Source organism: Oxyura jamaicensis, chromosome 1 (genome assembly GCF_011077185.1).
Source record: "Oxyura jamaicensis isolate SHBP4307 breed ruddy duck chromosome 1, BPBGC_Ojam_1.0, whole genome shotgun sequence".
In the NCBI taxonomy this organism is placed as follows: Eukaryota; Metazoa; Chordata; class Aves; order Anseriformes; family Anatidae; genus Oxyura; species Oxyura jamaicensis.
Window position 1 is genome coordinate 26,497,932 of NC_048893.1, and position 20,229 is coordinate 26,518,160.

General features: G+C 35.4%; 1 protein-coding gene across 7 annotated transcripts in view; it reads left to right on the plus strand.

The window, feature by feature from the left end:
• TFEC (transcription factor EC) overlaps positions 1-20,229 on the plus strand; it is a 138,095-nt gene that overhangs the window by 82,086 nt on the left and 35,780 nt on the right. Inside the window, exon 1 of one of the 7 annotated variants that reach the window (XM_035311287.1) lies at positions 5,529-5,634. The exons of the other annotated variants lie outside the window; for them this stretch is intronic. The gene's annotated coding sequence lies outside the window, so the exon portion shown is untranslated. Of the gene's footprint in view, positions 1-5,528; positions 5,635-20,229 lie in introns of those variants that run through there. 7 annotated transcript variants of the gene reach the window in all.

Consider the following 20,229-nt stretch of genomic DNA (forward strand, 5'->3'; position numbering starts at 1 on the left):
TTATTTTATTTTATTTTATTTTATTTTATTTTATTTTATTTTATTTTTCTCTTACAGTTTTGAAAGCAAAATCACAGTTTTATTTTAAAACAAAGAATGCATGTAAACCATGTCCCCTATGTTCATCAGACATGCTGTTGAGTTTGATAGTCCTATCATTTGTAAGCTACATATATTGTTGCTTTAATGCATTCCCTCACTACTTTGATAAAAGCCTTAAGATGTTGCCACTAGTCCTTTGATGTTTCCTTCTGATGTTACAGTACTTCTTTTTTTCTTCTCTTCCAAAAATTCTGTTTTGCATAAACATGAAGAGGCAAGACATTTCTAGTTAAGGATAGAAACATCAAGTTTTATCAATAAAAGGACAAAACAAAAAGAAGGCAATCCAGACTTTTATATATTCTAGTCAAGTAATTATAGATTAAAAAAAAAATACCCTGCAAGGGTGTTTACATTGCACTTATAGCAAACATTTTTTCACTAGTTCTAAATAAAACAATGAGGATACTGTGAATTTTCATATGATGCAATCATTTATTTCTTCATAGGTTGTTATGGGAACTACAGGAAAATGAACCTTATGGTTTAAATAAACCTCCTAGTTTACTAGTAAGAAAACAATTTCATGTCTAGTCTTGTCCATAAACTATCAGGCTACTAACAGGGATTAGTGATTATCACACAAGAAAAAAGACTTAATTTTTATTTTTAGCTTCAAAGCCATATGTCTTATCTTGAAGCAAAAATGTGTTTTTTTTTTTTTTTTTTTTTTTTTTTTTTCCCCTCTGGGAATAGCTAAGGGATTATTATTACTATTGTTATATTGTTATAGTTATTTTTTGTTATTATCTAAAAGCCCCTATGAAGAAGAGGTCCCGTTATCCCAACGGACTGAAATAATCCCTGTCCCAAAGATTTTCCAAAATAATAAAAAAATATTAAAATAGTGAAGAATAAATGTTATTATTCCCTTTTAACAAGGAAATTCAAGCCAAAGATCAAATGTTCTGCTCAAGGCCATACAGGGAAAATCTAGCAAGGGCAGGGACTGAATACACACAGCTCCTGAGTACCAGTTCAGTGTAATTTAAATTACTGGCAAATGTTGTGGAAAGAGTGATTTTCTTATGAATGGCAGGACTGTTTTATTGCATTCAGGAAGAACCCAATGTAGTGGAGCCACAACATGGTCTGGTGATTAAAGAATGTTAACTCAAGCCAAGAAATGCCAGTTTGTTATCTTGCTTCTTCCAAGACATACGTGTCTTTTGGCTAACCAAAATTTTTACTGCTTTCTAGACAAGAAGACAAAATCTCATACTGCATTATAGCTATAACCTGAAAACTGCAAATCTTTTTCAAAGGCTTTTACGATAAATTCTCAGTAACATAAATAGGCATAAAATATGGCTTCTTTATCTCACAACTGAAGAGTAGTACATGTCTTAAGGACTTGTTTCACAGCTCACTAATGCACAATGCCCTTGATGATTACTGCTCAAAGCTTCAGTCCTACGAGCAGTTGTCCATGTGAATATTTCCCTGAAATCAGTAAAACCACTTGGTAGGATAAAATGGGAAAAGTGTAGGTAATTGCAGGATCAGAGCCTAGGAAGGTATTAGTGAGGATAAAGACATTCTTGTAGCAATAAGCAGTGATTTGGCAAAAGCAAATAATCACCCCTCTTTCCTTTCCCCCTCCCCAAACCTCTTTTCCTCCCAAGATGGAAGTGGATAGAGACAAAGTAAGATCCTAATCAGCTAGGGTGAAATTTGGGAACTGGAAATAAGAATTAAGTAAAAACTACTTGACTTTGGAATCAAAAACTATGTGACCAAGTTCTAGAGGAACAGAAAAATGAAAGGAACCAAATGATTGTTGTGAATTAATATCTGCTAAATGCATTTATTTATTCACCTTACCTCAAGGCAACTATAGCTTTTGTCTACCTTTGGTCTTCCCTGTGTTATTGCAGCTGCTCAGTTCAGGCTCAGTAGGCTGGAGAGATGGCCTTCAACTTTTGCTGCTTGCAAGTAGAGCAAGTAGAGAAGGGTGACTTTTTTATTATTATTATTTTTTTTTTTTTCTACCCTAAACTTCAATACTCTATATCTCAATTTCAATATTTATTGATTTTTACTGTCCAGCTGTAAAACAAAATCCTAATTTATGCCATTGATCAGAGAATGAATGATCCCTATGAAGAATGATCTCTATACATATACATAGACTTATATTTCCCATTGCTGTGAAGACCACTTCTTGCTGCAATCATAGAAGCAGAGAAGGGTTTGGGTTGGAAGGGACCTTTAAAAATCATCTAGTCCACCACCCTGCCATGGGAAGCAATGTCATACCAGATCAGGTTGCCCAAATCCCCATCTAACCTAGCATCTAACACCTCTATGGATGGGGCATTCACAATGTCTTTGAGGAACCTGATCCAGTGCCTAATCACCCTTTTGGTAAAACAATTCTTTCTAATATCTAATCTAAATCTAATCTATTTCAATTTGAGACCATAATCCCTTGTCCTGTCAACACAGGTCTTGGTGAAAAGTCTTTCACTGTCATTCCTATAAGCTCCCTTTCAGTATTGAAAAGTCACAGTACGGTCTCCTTTAGCTGTCTCTTCTCCAGGCTAAGAAAACCCAACTCTCTCAGCCTCTCTTCATAGGAAAGATATCCAGCCCTTGGATCATTTTGCTCTGTTTTCATCTCCTTCTTCCCAGCTTTGCTCTCTTGCTTACTCTCCTCACACTTTCTTCAGAACAGGTGTCCCATACTTGAAGCCTACAGTAAAAAGACATAGAATTCTACCACACAGTAGTCACTGTTACCATGGATCATTTTAAATTGCCTTGCTTCTATGCAAAGACTTTATTTTAGTGTCTGTTACAAGAAGAGAGTGCCAGAATGATTGATATCAGACCTCCCAGAAGGTGAGCTTTAAAGGTATGTTTATAAAACGACTATCCATGTTCATCTCTCTTATAACATTAGCTTTTTATTGTTGAAGTCTAAATCCTAGGATGACTGGACACTCAGTACACGGAAATTGAGATCTGTGTATTTGGCCTGAGAGAAAAATTGTTTACTACAGAGTTTTATGTGGGTATTACTGAATCCTCACCCATAAAATATGGCTCTCACTTCGCCGTATTTGAATTGATTAGTCACCCAGGGCTGCTCTTCGATGAAAGACCTTTCCCCTCCCATCCATGGCAGGTTTTGCACACTGACATAAAACTGAAATCAAGTAAGTCTCTGGGTATATCCTCTAAACAGTGACACTGTACTGTTGGCATGGCCTTCTTATCCATGAGGGAGGATGCAATCAAATTTGCGTTAATGAAACAGATCTTTAAATTATTCACCAACCTATTCACTGTCTGGTCCAAAACTAGTCATTTTGAAGGAAACGCTAGCAACAAAACAACGACGCCTAATTTTGATCCATAAGAAGATCAGAAGCTCTGCTGGAAGCTTTTTCTTGTTTTGCTGGCAATTGTTTGTGTGATCTGCAGCCCATTCTGGCAAAGGACTTTCTAGCTGATGTACTCCTCTGGCCTATTCAGCTCCAGGTAGCCTATTCAGCATCAGGACCCTTTGTTCAATGCAAACACAGAAAGTGAGCTAAGCAGAATTTTCTGCATCCAAGCTTGTTTTTATGTTGAATATTTTGTTGTTTTGCTTGACAGTTAAGCATCGATTATACATAATCATGCAGAATATTTTCTTATGGCAAACTGGGACATCAGTGCTTTACATTTATTATGGCAGAACTACTTTATGTTGCCTGGTACTAGGGCAGGTATTAGACTTGGCACCTAGGTAAGCTATCCAGTAGAAAAATGGAATAGGGTCTAAATTTCTGCTTCTTATGTTCCAACATTCTCTGTTATTGTTTTGTCTACTTCCCAATTTGTGTAATTGCAATATCTTGGTTTTCCTTCTATTCTTTTAAGGTTATATTTTATGATGACATAATCATCTTTCTTTTCCATCCCAGTTTTATTCTCCCTGTATTCTTGGTGATGGGCTTTATTTTTCAAGTATTCTGGCTAGGAATACAGGGTTATACGAAATGTCTTCTAAGCAGAAAACTGAACTTTATGGTCCTTCTGTTGTTCAGTATTCTGACAGCTCTTTAGCCAGCCCTATTTTTTTATACTTATGTTGTCAGCCTAATCTAGCCAGCTGGTTTAACTTTTCTAATTTTCCTTAGTCATAGTGTTTTCCTGTTTCATAATCATATAAAACCCAGTTCTTGTTTTGCACCTATTAATCCTAAATCAAGATTTCCTGCTCTTCCTACTATGCTGAACACTGCCTCAAAGCTTTCCAGCAAATTGGATAATGCCATCTGCAAATTTAAGGTGACTGGAGTATTCTCCATTGATATAGTCATGTTCTTCTTCTGGGGTTGGTGTGATAGTTCAGCAAGACTTTTTCACTTGCCTTGCCACATGCAAATTTTAACAAAATCTACAATAACGTAAAATGTACCTTTGGAAGGGAAAATTAAACAGCAATCATTGACATGAAGGTATTGCTTCAGAAATCAAAAATGTGTCTTAAATTTAGCTGGGCTGGAGATGCACAGATTAATGTGACAACCTAAATTCTTCTGTTGGAGATCCAGCCTTGGAGAGTGACAGCAGGAAACCTGCATCTCAAGTATGATGCAGGTAAAGATTTCATAATCTTTAGGGAAGGATAATCTTGCTCATTACAGAGACCACCCTCACTGTAGCAGTGCACTAGTGCAGCTGTCATCAAAGGAGAAACAAAGCATGTGTACAGCTCAGAGACCAGCACACCTAAAGTCTGAGGCCAAATTTATGTATGCTGTACATTCCATCAGTTTTCAGTGTGAAAGCCTTCCTCACTCTGGCAGGCTTTTATGCATCCTTTGATTCAGTGGGATGGTCCTGAGGGCCAACAACATACCAGTAAAATCTGGACTTGACTGAGAAAAATAAGGGTTTTACCAAAATGCAAGACTTACACATATGCTTTGCATCCAGCAATGTAAAAGGTAATGAGCCCAAATAAATCTCAGTAAATTGTATTGTTAAATTACTTTGAAACTGTGCAGAATATATTGAGAGTGTGAACTGGATTGAGAATAATCCTGGTGTTTGAAGTTAAAGCAAAGAAAATTAACTTATTCTAGATGGTAGTAAGAGATTGTATGAAGAAGAGTTCTTCCTCTGTGTTTAGATTTTGTGGCCTTTTGAATACAAATAGTGATTACAGACTAACAAAATGATAGAAGGAAACTGCTAACATGGCCATACTATTATGCTACAGATTTATTTCAGCATCTATTCTTCAGTTAATTGTGCATTTAAGACCCACATAGGAAGTTTCTTTCCTTAAAAGTGCTGTATCATTTCTTCTTCCTTAACTGAAATTCCAGACAGAGTTAAGGAAATACCCTCATGAGCCACTTCTCCTTTTTCTCCTTAGAACCAACTGGATACACACAAGCAGTGACATACATTATTCATGGTCAGATTTGTACTGGTCTTTTCTTGTTTGCCCTGCTGTGTTCGTGTCCCTGGGCTTTGGGGTGTTGCTGTTTTGTAGAGGTGATAGAGCTGATAGCAATCCAGCCTCAGCCGGCAGGTAAAGACACTGGAAAACCAATGCTTCTGCATGTTAACTGTGTGATGAAAATCAGCCTAATCAATTCTTGCTTTATTATGCATGCATGACAGAATGAGTTTTAGCTGCCATCTTCCTAAAGCAGACCAAAGGGACTACAGTTAGCCTTCTTTCCATAATGTAGCCTATTGCTTATGCTGATAACTGCTAATGAAGTCACTTGATAATTAAATAAACATACTAATACTAATAAACTCACATACAAAATTTTACTGTTTAACATTCACAGCACACCACTTTTTTGCAATACAAATAATGGGATATATTTTCCTGGTGAAAGTTCTGTGGAAACATGCTGAAGGCTTTAAAATACTGCTATCATTATTAAATAATGAGAGGAAAATAAGAAAATCCATTGGCACTAGCATATGTAAACTTATTTGATATTCTATGTTGTTTCTTAATTTAACAAAATATAATTTTAAAAATTATATATATAAACGTTTCATGATAATTTTTTTCACCAGTTTCTTTATGAAAAAATTGGGATTCTTAGTTTTCAATGAAGAAAATAATAATTTTTGTGGCAGAAAGATTTCACATAGATACATAACTACATCAATAATTTCCTAGGCAATTCTAACTTATTTTTAACTGGTACATTCCTTTCAGCATTAGGACTATTGTATTTGAAAAACCTACCTAGCTTTTCTTGTTCTGTGCTGCTTTAATTAATACTGCTTATAATTAATAATCTTAAAAATGACTTACCAGTAGTAATCTTTAATTCCATATTGACACAGAAATTTCACCTAAACTAAGTGGGAGTTTCTTTTGATTAATCCCAGTAAAATCAATCATATTTTGTTAATCAACATGTTTTTATTTAGTGAATATAAGATGAAAATTGTTGAGTAGTTTGAGTTTACCCTAATATCAGTCTTTCAGCTCCTACTCTGTAGTGTTTACTATGTGTGCATATGTTTGTTGAACCTAAACTGAAATGTAAATGCTATCAAGTATAACCCTAACACTGAAGGACACGTACCTGTTTCAAGAGGCCAGGCTGCCTCTTGATTCTATTTATGGTGTTTTTACAGTAATTCTCATTGTAAAGATTTTTAAAGACTAATTTCAGATTTCAAGTAATTAGAAAAGGAACTGAATTTTGATCTGTTGTACATTAGGAATTGTATTAATTAAATTTTTATTTATTTATTTATTTATGGCTAATTGAGTTACTGCTGAATGGAACATGTGGTGAACTAAGATTAGGTTAAGTTCATGTCAAAAGGCAAGACTGCTTGCTCAGTTCAGTACTGAAAGCACCAGTTATGGTATCTTGTGAGATTTCCAGTCAACTGTAGAATACAGCAAAAACATAAGTATTTGGGGACTTGCACTTTCTAAATGTTCACTGAAGGAATATTCTTGGCATCCCTTTTCCTCTTTAGCAGTGTTAGGCTGAAAAGTATCTTTTCAGGCTCAGAATGAAAACCTATAGTTCCGAAAATACTCCCCAAAATGAATTATGCATTTTAAAGTAAAAAGTTAAATTATATTCATTATAACATCTGTTCATGCTAGTGCTTTTTGTTTGTTTGTTCATTTGTTTGTTTTCCACTAATACCTAGGCTCCTTATTATTTCCTAAGAATACTGACAAAAATGTGAAATTATTGAAATATCTCAGGGATAATGTAATTACTGCACTGTAAATCCACTGTTATTACTCTAAGTATAAATGTATTGCCAAAAGGATATACTGATTTGTAGATAGTGTTACAGTAGAATCACAGAATGGTTTTGGTTGGAAGGGACCTTAAATATCATCTGATTCTGCTTGACCCTGCTACAGGCAGGGACACCTCCCACAGGCAGGGACACCTCCCACCAGATCAGGTTGCTCAAAGCCCCATCCAGCCTGGCCTTGAACACTTTCATGGATGAGGCAACCTGTTCCAGTGCCTCACCATCCTCAGAGTAAAGAATTTATTTTGAATATCTAATCTAAATCTGCCCTTTTTTAGCTTAAAACCATTACCCTTGTCCTGTCACTACACCCCCTGACAAAGAGTCCCACCCCAGCTTTCCTGTAGGCTCCCTTTAAGTACCAGAAGGCTGCTATAAGGTCTCCCCAGAGCCTTCTCTTCTCCAGATTGAACAACCCCAACTCTCCCAGCTGGTCTTCATAGGAGAGGTGTTCCAGCTCCTTGATTATCTTTGTGGCTCTCCTCTAGACTTGTTCTAATACATCCATTACCTTCTTGTGCTTGGGGCTCCAGAGCAGATAGCAGTGCTCCAGGTGCGGTCTCACAAGAGTAGAGCAGAGGGGGACAGTCACCTCCCTTGCCCAGCTGGCCACACTTCTTTTGATGCAGCCCAGGATATGGTTGGCCTTCTGGGCTGCAAGCACATTATCATCAACCAGCACCTCCAGGTCCTTCTCAGGGCTGCTCTCAACATATTTTCTGCCCAGCCTGTATTTATGCCGGAGATTGCCCTAGCCCAGATGCCAGACCTTGCACTTGGCCTTGTTGAACTCCATGAGGTTCCCACTTGTCTACCTCTCAAGCCTGTCCACGTCCCTCTGGATGTCATCCCTTCCTTCCAGCATGTCTATTGCACCACACAGCTTGGTGTCATTAGCAAACTTGCTGAGGGTGCTCTCAATCCCACTGTCCATGTCATTGACACAGATGTTAAACAGACACTGAACTGAAAGTAATTTTTGCTATTTCCATGTATTGCAGGACAACAACATGCTAAAGCATGAACATGGTCAGACTCATTGCCACTTGCAGCCATAAAACATATTTCATTACAAAATGTACCAGCTGATTTTTTTTAAAAAAAAAAAAAAAAAACTCTTAACTATTGATGTGAAGTATTTTCTGTTACTTTTTTCTCATATGACTATCCTTGACAGAAACGTCACCTACTAGTGTCGTACTACCCCAATCTGCTCCTCTTCTATGAAAGCAAGTTTAGGACAGATCCTAACCTGGCTTAAAATGTTCTGCCCTGATTTAAGAAAACGAACAAACAAAACCCAACAACAATGACAACAACAAAAAAACACCAAAAACATGGTTTGAAGCTGATCCTAGGATGCCTGTTTCAAAAGATTTATCTCTTTATCATCCAGAGATGGAGGAAAGCAATCGAAAACATATTTCTTAGACTGATGCTGCCTTTGTGTCTTTATTGAAGCTATAATATTTCATAGAATTAGATGTTGCATTCAAAAATAACTTGTCCAACGTACTATCTTCCATGATGTGACTTGATCTAGAAGATCTCTTCCAACATAAATTATTCTGTGGTTCTACCTCACCAAACCACCTTATGCCACCAACTCTTTTTCCTCTTTTCTGTACCATTCATGCAGTGGATGGACCTGGGTGGTGCGTACCTGGGTACAGTTTTCTTTTCTGAATGAGGGAGGATTGAGACACAATAAAGGGGTTTTCAGTGCTGTTACCTGGTGATGAAATTATGACCACATTTAAAAAAAAATTGTGTGTGTTTTTCAACCAATGGATTTTACTTCTGGGTGCAAATTTGTGTAGTCTCCTTGGTATAAAGTCATGAATCTTTCAAATTAGAAGTAGGCAATACTGGTGTTTTTATCCAAAATGGTTGTCTTTTGAACTTACTATGTTTTCAAAGAAGAATAACTGGCCAGAATTAGGCTTACTATTTTCAGTTTTTGTCATTTTCTTCTTTAGGTTGTGCTTCCAAAACATGAAAAGAGTATTATAAATATTATCTGTGTACAAACACTCCCTATCTAATGAAATTAAGAAAGACAAAAACCAATTCCTTTCCCTTAGAAATACCTGTACTAGTACTGTTTTCTCGTTTTACTGTTTTTGCATTAGTACTTTTTTCCATTTTATAATTGATGTCCATATCCTTACATACCAGGAAAAAATATTTTTCAGGTCTAGAATTGTTTTGTTGTCTGCAACTGAACAGGAGGGATGTTACTGCCATCACTGCATCTCAAATGATATGGCATCTGCTCTAGTTGGGAGCCAGAAAAAAAGTGCACCAAACACTAATCTATTACTTCATGTTCTGTCTTCCTATGTATTGAGGCTGACCTCTCTGAGTTCTCCAAGTGAGATGCAAATGAGAAGATGATGGTTGTGGTCACATAAAAATAATTTTAATTCAAAGAAAGAACAAGAGCCTTTAAAAATTAATTAGGAATTTACTAAATTAGGTGTCACACCAATGATCTTTTTTTTTTTTTTTTTCTTTTTTCTTTTGTTTCATCCTATTTGAAGTTCAGACTTTCTCAGATGCAGATAAATGTAGTATATGTATGTGCTGGTTCTCTCCTATGTTAGTCCTATTTCCCTTTCTTTACTTACGGATATCAAAGCAGGCTATATATATCTTAACAGTACAGACATCTTTTGACTTTTCTATGTTTTCATCTCTATTTAAATAGTTAAAAATGCTGACACTAAAATATAATTTTTATGATTGCAAGCTTTATCATTAGTCCTGGCACCTGTATCAGACAGTGTTGTATGAATCCCAGCTTTCGGAGTAGATTTGGTTTTGACATATGATATCTGTCATAAAATTTTGAATATCTGAATTAGATACCTTGTTCTAGTTATGGATTTCTCATACTGCAAGAACTGTGCATTTACAGATCTGTGTTAGCTGCTGCAGTTGACAAATAAAGAAGAACTCAATGCTGCTGTTTCATTTCTTCTGCAAGGACTAGACAAACTGCACTGGTATAAGATCATTAGCAGAGGTTTTTTAACTGAAAAAAGAGTTTATATTTTTCATATTGAAAACTGATATTCCTAGAATATTTGTTTAATATACTCTTCTCCATTTGATAGCATCATATTGGCTGACCTAATTAGAATGACTTCTGGAAACAGAGTATTCTGCAAGCAGTTAAGTAAAGGTATCAGGACCCAGCTCTTTAAACATAGCTGGCCATACAAAAAGATTCTTTCCATTCTTCAAATGCAAGAGTCACGTTCACTGTCCTTTAATAAAATCAACAATAAAGAGGAACTGGAACAGTACAGATTTATTATATTCACAGATGTCATGAATCAGTGAGAGCATGGACAGGGTCACTGTGCAGAGTCAAAGTAAGGATATTAGCCGGGGTTTCATAATTTGGTTGTGGTCCATTGTGTGGCCTATTAACTGTAGTGGTTGGTTTTATTCGCAGTTTAGATTTTCAGCTTAAATTTTAACTTAAATGAAAGGGATAGTTTTGTAAAAATACTTCCTGTAGTTTGCTTTGCTTAACTTTATAGGCTGTTTTTATACTGTAATGTTAAAATCTTGAGTCTTTGCCAGTGAAGACCACAAAGTCATCGAGACTCATTGTTATTTTAAAACATGACAAGCTGGCCTTAAGACCTTAGGGATCCTTTCTTCAGAAGTCAAGCTGGTGTTGGATAAGGAGCCATGAGAGCTGTGTGTATCTTAACTGCAGGAGTTCAATTAAGAAGCCAAGAGTGTCTCAGGTATATCAGCGCAAATGGAAGTGCTTGCTTTGATGATGTCTCTGTAGCTGCTCAGTGCAGGTAGTTGGCTTCCCCCAACTCATTTCTGATTGCACAAGGAGGTTAGCACAGAGGAATACCTGAAAGGACTGAGCTCCATCAATGCTCAGTGAGTGCTAGAGAATGCCACAATGGGGAAATGCTATCAAAATCACTGCATCTGCACAGGGATTTATCAGGAAATGGCTAGCTGTATAATCTAGCCCCTTACAGCTACAGCCATGAGAGCTCTGCTGCCTCTCTTTCCTGAGAGACATGTTCTTTTGCTATATATATTGTACAGAAAGTTTTCTCACTCAGCAATGGTTTCTGCAAACTCTCTTTTGCAGCTCTTTTGCCCCCACATTCATCTTGGTTATATCTTTCAACTGTTAATTTGCTGAACTACATAGATTTCCGGCTCTTTTGGCACGTTTGGCCATGTCCCCTCTTATATTTGCTCTGGCACACAGGTGGATTTGCTTGAAAATGTAAGGCTGAAGTAGATTCAAGAAGGCTCATCACTTTTGCCTATTCCTGTCATTCCTAGAATGCTTGTCTGAATCTAAAGGCTTTTGATTTTTAGAAATCTGTATTATCCTCCTTTCTACCAATGTCTCACAAGTCTTACCCTGAGAAATTTGTTCCTAGTTTCTAGCCAGACTCACTTTTGTTGCTACTTAATGCCATGATACTGACTGTCATGGCATTCACTTCATACTGAAATCTGTTGCTTGGCCACAGTCTTTTAAAGATGTGAAGACTTTTATTTGTTTCCTCTCAGTCTTCTCTTCTAAAACTAAATACTCCCCCTTCTTTCAATCACTGATCATTTTGTTGCTTTCCTTTGGACCTACTCATGCACTTCTCATCTTTAAAGTCAGTATTTCCACTGTAAACACTTTGTAAAGAACACATCCTATTTTCAACTTCTGATGTTGTGAGATGCTTGATGTCAGCAAAGCCCTGTGGAAATCTGCTTCATAAAACTTTCTAAAAGTCAGCAGAGCTGTGCTTGGAAAGATAGATCATTCATATAGCACATTAGAAGAGTGATGTCCAATTTTTGTTTTCTGTTTCCAAATGCCTTGTGTTGTTAAAATATAAAAGACCTACACCCCTTTCTATTTTTCCAGCTGGAGTAAAACATTGGACTTTAATATTATTTAGGAAGACAAGTTTATTACGACAGCTTTTCAAAAGTGGAGAATCTCACTCCATTTTAAATTAGAATTGTGCCTGGAATTAGAATGCATTTACTGAAAATACTGTGTTTAGAGGGCTGCCTTCTTTAAGAAATCCTTTAGAAAGGGAACACTGAAAAGCCAGTCTCTAATTCTAGCAAATGTTTTACTGTGTGTTTATATCTGACCTTATTCAAGGAAACATTAGGCTTTGTCTTCCAGAGTACACATTATGTTACTGTGACTTCAGTGACAGCGAATCACATAGTTAATTGCTTTCCTAAATTCACATTTAAATTACAAGGACTCTTTCCTATGCTCCATCTTAGAACTGGATACTCTATTTTAGCACTGTGTTACTGCTGATGATTTCTTTAACTTGAAGTGCATATTATGTAGATACAAATTTTTAAAGTATTTTTCTGAAATATTGTAATAATTGAAAATGTACATATAGGTAACTCTGTCTCAGAATAGAACTGTGAGAGTAATAAATATTTTTGCAATTTTTATTCTAGATACAATAGAAAATATATTTGTTTTCATAATGGCTGTCAATTTGATGGGTAATACTCCCACCCTACCCTACATTTATAATTATCAGTTATTTTCGGCCATTGAGGTAATAAAATACAGAAGCAGTAGTCATTGTTGAAGACAAGGCCTTTGTCAAAGAACTTTAAAATGTTTCATCTTTGGTCTTTTCACCCTTGAAAGAACATTCACAAGTTCCTGATGAATATGATGTCAAAGGTTAAACAAGATGAAAAATAGTGCATTAGAGTCACATGAGATTTTTGTTGTTGTTGTTGTTTTTAAACTTGAAAGCTACTGTAAAGCATCAACTAAACACAGCCCTGAATTGCCAGACTGGATGTCTTTTGCTTTATATTCTCTCTTCATGCATATTAATAGAGAAGGTCTCATCTAGTCAGATCAAAGTTCCAATAAGAAAAATATATTCACATTTAAAAATTAATTACTGTGTTTAGCTTAAGTAATTAATTGACATAATCACACATGCTTTTATAAACTAAACATTAAAGTGAACAGCTATGTTATTTGGTGATAGTTTTTAAGATAGAACAGAAGTGTATAATTGCTAAGATGAAATTTCATTTTATTATGCAATAATTTCACAAATGTGCTTTTCTCAAAAAGTTTAATAGAAAGAACAAGACAAACAAACAGCTGATGCTCATTTATAATTGAAGCTAGAAAGGAAAAAAATATTATTTCATCTCTGAAAATGTGTTTTTCTTTTTTCCTAACTCTTAAAATCCAGCTGAAAGTCCTCAGAAATAGAACTGAAACAGTCTGTGTTATGTCTGTGTTTCTTATCTTAAAATGGAATTAGATTTTTTGGGTACTTGCAGAGCATTTTAATAATTAAAAAGTTCATAATTAGATGCTTATTTTCTGGTACAGCGACTGAAAAGAACATGAAGCCCCATAACTCAAATAGATTCAGAGAGGTGTTGTGTTCAGGACTAATGATAAATGATGTGATCCCATCAGTGTGAGAAATTTGACTTCAGGAACTTCTAAAAACATTGGAACAGATTAACATCCAGCATAAATGGCAAAGTAATGAAGTCTACTGTTCAGGCCAGCATATTATGACTACATTTATACATATTATATTGTTGCAGAGATTTGACCATTTATTAAATTCAGAGTGAATTTTCACTGAAGAAAAAGTTACTATTATGATAGTGAGTTCTCAGATCCAAAATTTCATAAAATTTAAACAAAGAAAGGGCTATTAGACCACTCATTCTAATTCCTTTAATATCACTGGCTATTGTACTTTATTCAGTTATTATCCTAATACTCAGGTTTGTGTCAAGAAAGTGTTTGATAAAAGTTTATCTTGGATTTGGCTAATGCGTCTCTTCCAGAAAGTTATCAACCCTTAGTCTGAAGAAAACAGCAGTTAGAGTTCCTGAGCTGTTCTTTCTGAATATTTCACTGTCTATTCACAGAATTTCCATTATGAGCTTACCTAACATCAGCCTGTGGGCAGTAAGTAGCTCATGCTTTCTGTGTGTTAACTTAACACAGCCCTTTCACATTCAGCATCCCTCACAAATTTCACAAATTTCAGTTTGACAGCAAGAAAGTAGTGGAGTTTCTTAAAGTGTTCATTGAAACACACCTTTTTCACTCTTCATTTGCTTCTGTGGTTCTTTTCTATATCCTTTCAATTTTTCAACTATGTTTTAAAAATGTTTACTGTCCACTGAGCCATTAATAAAAGCAGAGTAGAGCCAGGTTCTTATCTGCTTCCTTTATACCATTTTCTCTGTCTTGCTCTAGCATCACTTGGACACCCCTGCCAAGTTGCTGGTTTGTTGTTACCCCAAATCTTTTATGGACTCTGCTTCCAGAGTATTTTTCAATCAGTTTTCTACAGTGTTGCATCCTGTATTTCTTTTCCAGAAGATGTGTATTTGGCTGACTTGGAACACATTTTGTTTCAAGGGAGTTACTACTCTATAAAAATATTTTTCTTTTCAGTACCTCTACTCCCAAATTACTGATAGAAATGTTGAATAGTACAATATTGTGAAGAGCCTCTCTTTCTGATGCCAAGCATTTGCTGATTACTTTCTTATGCATATTCATTAGCCAACTCTTAATCCAGTAAAAACACACTTTGTTGATATTGTGTAGTGCTATACTTTTAATTAGAATATTGAACGATGCTAAGTCAAAAGGCACACAAAAGCTGACGTATATTATACCTACATCGTTACCTTTAGCAACCTAACTTAAAATCTCATCAAGGAACACAAGTGCATTTGTTTGACCAGGCTTATTTTCCACAGAGCTATGTTGACTAGCATTAATTATATTCCTATCTTTTAATAATTTATTAATTGAATCTCTTTTCAGTTTTCCCATTATTTTTCCCAGAACTGATGTTGGGCTAAGCAGCCTGGGAGTTAATATTTCCCCATAGTGGAATATCAGTATGATACATGGCACTGCTACTTACTGGTATTTTGTTGACATCGATCATGCCTCATTTACATCCCCTAAATTTGCCCTCTTTCTTACTTTTGGCATGCCAAGTATTTTTTACTAATGGAAAAATCTCATCGGCAAATATGGAAGTGAAATATTTTGTGTAAATAGACTACTGAAGACCTAGTTATGCCATTGTGCAATATATTAGAAATGAAAGAAAGAATAGTGTGAGTGTGGGAAAAATGTTACACAACTCTACCACAGTTTTGCAACATGAGGACATGTGCTCAAATTAGAAAGAACAATTGAAGAAGTTTGACTATGTGTCTGTAATTCTGAAAGGCAGTTATGTTCTTGTTCTCAGAACTGGCTTATCAGTGAGATATAAAATAGAAGTAGGTACAGTTGGTTACATGTGCATTGAGATTTGCTCTGGATTACAAAATCCATCCCAAAATGTTCATTTCTGTTCTGGTTTTGTTCTGGTTGAATTATACTATTTGAGTCTGGGCTAGATTCTTTTGGTCCCTGCAAGCTTGATGTTTCTGGTTCTATAGAGGTTTTAATTTCACAGGAAAGCCAGATAATAGACAAAAGCAGTGCCTAGGAGGGAGTAGATAATCTCTCCACTGTTAAATTTTATGCTGTCCTTCACTCTTCAAAAAATCTTTAATAATTAGCATTTAAAGTGGCCATAGCCACTGCAAGAGAATGCCTGGGAGGAGAACCAGCATTTATCTACATAGATTCATTGCCTTGTTACACCTTGCACACAAAATAGTCAAAACAGTCTGTAAAACTTCAGGAGCACTTCACAGAAAGGTTCAGGCCACTGACTTTACTGAGAGCTAAGAAGGTGTGCTGGCAGATAGTTCTAAATCTTGGGCTGGGTCTGAAGCTTTTCTCTCCCTGGAGTCAGTATCTGATTCATCAGGTGGTCACTGGGTGACTACTTCTGCTAGAGATTCCCAGAAATTAGGCATGTCAAAGAGCAAGGTTATCCATTTCACAAAAATTAGAACGGCAGAGAGATGTTTAAAAGAAAATGACCTTCTGAGTGCCAGAAGATAGATTTTTTTTTTTTTTTTTTTTTTTTTTTTTCCAAATCCCACAGCTCCCACATTTCTGTGCCAGGAGTGAGAATCCAGGTTACACGGAGCTACCAATCCCATGGATTCTCTACCCTAAAAACCATCCTAGCATCTTTTAGGGTCTTCCTTTAAGGTGTCCGGCATTAAACAACTGATTAAATATTCATTGTACTTGGAAAAAGTACATTATATTGAAACTGGTGTGGTAGTAAAGGATGTGTCATCTTCAACAATGCAGGTTCCTGCTCCAAAGAAGTTTCAATGATTTTATATACAGGAGGAATCCTAAACTGGAGAGATTCAGAGATCTTTGCCTTAAAATTTCATATAGTCTCTAACAAAATATTATTGCTGACTATGGGAACTCCTCGAATTAAAAGGAATTAGAAAATTAGTTTCCCAATACTGCTGGAGGATATACTTCTGGGATTATTATATATTATATATTATTATAAATTTTTTCCCAGTTGTTTGTAGCAGGGAACTAATCTGGTGGATCTAAAATATTCCCATGATTACTGTCTCAAAGCAGCTTAGTACATGCATGTCTGGGCTGTTTTGCTTGTGGGACTACTTATATGTGGGAGCAATTTTATTTTATTTTATTTTATTTTCACTTATTTCACTGATCCCCTAACCTGAAAATTTACATATCATTTTTTTCCCAGACTTAAAAATTATTATCCAGAGTTTCAATATTTAGATTATCATTGCAAATTTCTCTGGCTATTTATTTATTTTAATTTCTCAGGGGCTCAGGGCCTTGTCCAGTCATGTTTTGAAAATCTCCAAGGATGGAGATTCCACAGCCACTCTGGAAAACCTATGCCAGTGCTTAGCCACTCTTTAACGTCACTAAAATGAAGCTCAAAATCAAAACAAAGTTTATAGTTTATAATTATAGTAATGGTTATTTAAAAGAGCTTATGTTATTACAAAAAAATCAGAAAACCTAAACTAAGCTTAGTAGTACTGATATAATAAAAATAATCCAGCAAACCAGTAGAGAATAAACTGATCATACTTGGTAATTGACACTTTACTAACAGACTTCACTAACAGAATTATTAAATTTTGAATTTCCTCTCCTATTTCACACATGTTGCATGGACAGCTTTAACTGTCATTTCTAATTTCCAGAGATATTGACTTTGCATTCTTAGTATTCCTTTAGCATAACATGACTTTTTCTCCCCATTTATTATACACTAGCAATATGATTATAAAAATAGGAGTTCAGTTCTGCTGAACTTTGTCTTTATGTAGTGGTTTGACTTTCAAAAAGGCTTGACTCCCTATCATTGACATTGACTTCTAAGATTTATTTAGATATATAGGGATGATTAAGTATTGCAACTTCATGTACTTTTGAAAATCAGAGCATAGATTCCTTTTTAACACCAACAGTACTGCTTTACAATGACTGCAGTTTGCACAGTAAATGGAATAGGGAGGTTTGCAAAACCACAGAAACAGATCCCATCAGAAGAGGTTTAGTTTTTTACCTGTTTGTGAAAATTGAGGACAGTACGGGCAGGATCTAAGCACTGAAAAAATGTCATACAAGAGGAGCACTCCTAATAAGCTTGATTTTTTTACTTGATTTTCTTTCTCGGAGCACACAGAAATGGCTCTGAGGTAGTTCACTAGGCAATTGGGCTGGACAGGGATTTCACTCTACCACCAGCAATATGAAGGCCAGAGAAAGCAAAAAGCAAGCTACTGACTTTTCAGCAATATTCTTGTGGCAGAACCCACTTCCTGATTAAAATTCTGCCCATATGCAAAACCAAACCAATCACATACATATACAATACAATCGCATACATATACCATACAATACATATACAAACCAAACTAACCAATCAACAACAGCAAACTCCTACACAAGATAGTACACTCACAGGGCACTCCAAATTTCTTGTTTCCCATTTAATTTGAAGATATTCAATATTCATGTGGATTTTGTGTTTCAGGTAGGCCTGTAGAATTTCTAAGAAAACAATTCATTGGTCATTTAAGAGAATAAAGCAGCTGGGTGAAATGCAGTAACTGTATTTTTAACCAATGCATTGATCCCACTCCCAGTTGTACCATCCAAAGTAGCTGTCCATTCAAAGCTGTTGATTGTAGTGTTCTGCACTGCTGGAAATAGATCATCAATTTAGACAGTGAGAGATCTAGATGCTAGTCACATTCAGTGAGCCTAGAGTTCAGTACAAACTGTGGGTACTTCTGAAAGAGTAACAGAAAACAAGGGTACGCAGCAAATCTTTATATAGCTTTCAATATAGCTTTGGCTATACAACAGGACGTATTTTCTTTCCCTCAGCACATTTCATTTCACCCAAACTGTTACTTTTGTTAAATGGGTATGCAGTAGAATTCATATTTAGATTCTAATTTAGAAAGCTGCATGAGTGTCTAACTTTCAGTATGAGCACAAGCCTTATTGAAAGTGAAGAAGCTATCATCCTTACACAATGATAAATCAGAGCCTAAATTAACATTACCTTATACACTTACTAAAACTAATACAAAGATCTCAGTTAAGATAAATAATATTATAATTTAAGTAAATCCCAAATACACATTTAGTTCTTAAAATCTTACAAAGTATGCATACCTTCCTAACATAAGACAAGGGAATATCAAAACAATGTATTTAAGATTTGATATCAATATTTTAGTGAAGTATTATTTTATAACTTTAAGGCTTACATCAAAATAATTCATATTATATTAATTACTGCATGGCTTAATCTTTTTTATATGACTAGAAAATTAGTTTAAAGAAACATAATTAAAATAATTCTAGACATGTCACTGTAACATGATTAAAAATAAAGTAACTACTGCAATGTTGTACAAAAATATAGTTAATTTAAATGCAAACCCCTTTTATGGGCTATTTATCTCTGCTTACGTATGTTAGGGGAATTAAGAAGTTTGTTTAAATGAATGATTTTTTTCAGAGAAAATAAGGGCTGCAGAGCAAGTCTTGCTATTATTTAACAAATATTAATCATGCTTGCACAGAGGCCACTTGAGAAAAATTTATTACGAGAAATCTGTGACCAGTCATGCCATACCAAAAGGAGAAAGCCACAGGGCTGAAATGACAGTGAGGTTTGTGTATGCAGTGCTCCTCTGGTAGTTAAATTGCAGGAATGTGACATTGATCTGAGATGAGAGCTGTTTGATGTAGCAATTGTCAATCTTTGTAATCAAAGGATGGCCCAAAGTCTTACTCAATTAGCCATTTTGGCATGACCACCTGGTTTATAAAGTCCTACCGACTCAAAAAGTGATCTGTCCTCAAAAGGCACTTCACAAAGACTGCATGGTTTGAGGACAGTGAACGGTCATCTAGAACTGTAACTTTGGGCCATTTTTTAAAATTATTTTTATTATATTTTTATTTTAATTTTTGCAAAAGTACAACAATGCTTCATTTGACTGACTGTACTTATAACAAGATGAACCAAATTTGGGTTTAGATACAAATGAATGTCTGCTACTCTTGAAGTTGGTTGGATTATGTTTTTCATTATACATTTCTTTGCTATTTCAAGTACAAAAGTGTAATTACATTGTGATGCTAATTTTAATACATATATGCTTATAGATTTGATTATAATTATCATTGATTCAATAAAGACCAGTCTTAACTGAGAAAAGAAAAATGTGTAGCACACTTCTTTTCTCAGGATTATGTTTATGATCAGGCAGTTGGGCTTGATATTTTTAGGTCTCTTTCAGATGAACTATTCTATTCTATTATTCTTCTCTTCTCTTCTCTTCTCTTCTCTTCTCTTCTCTTCTCTTCTC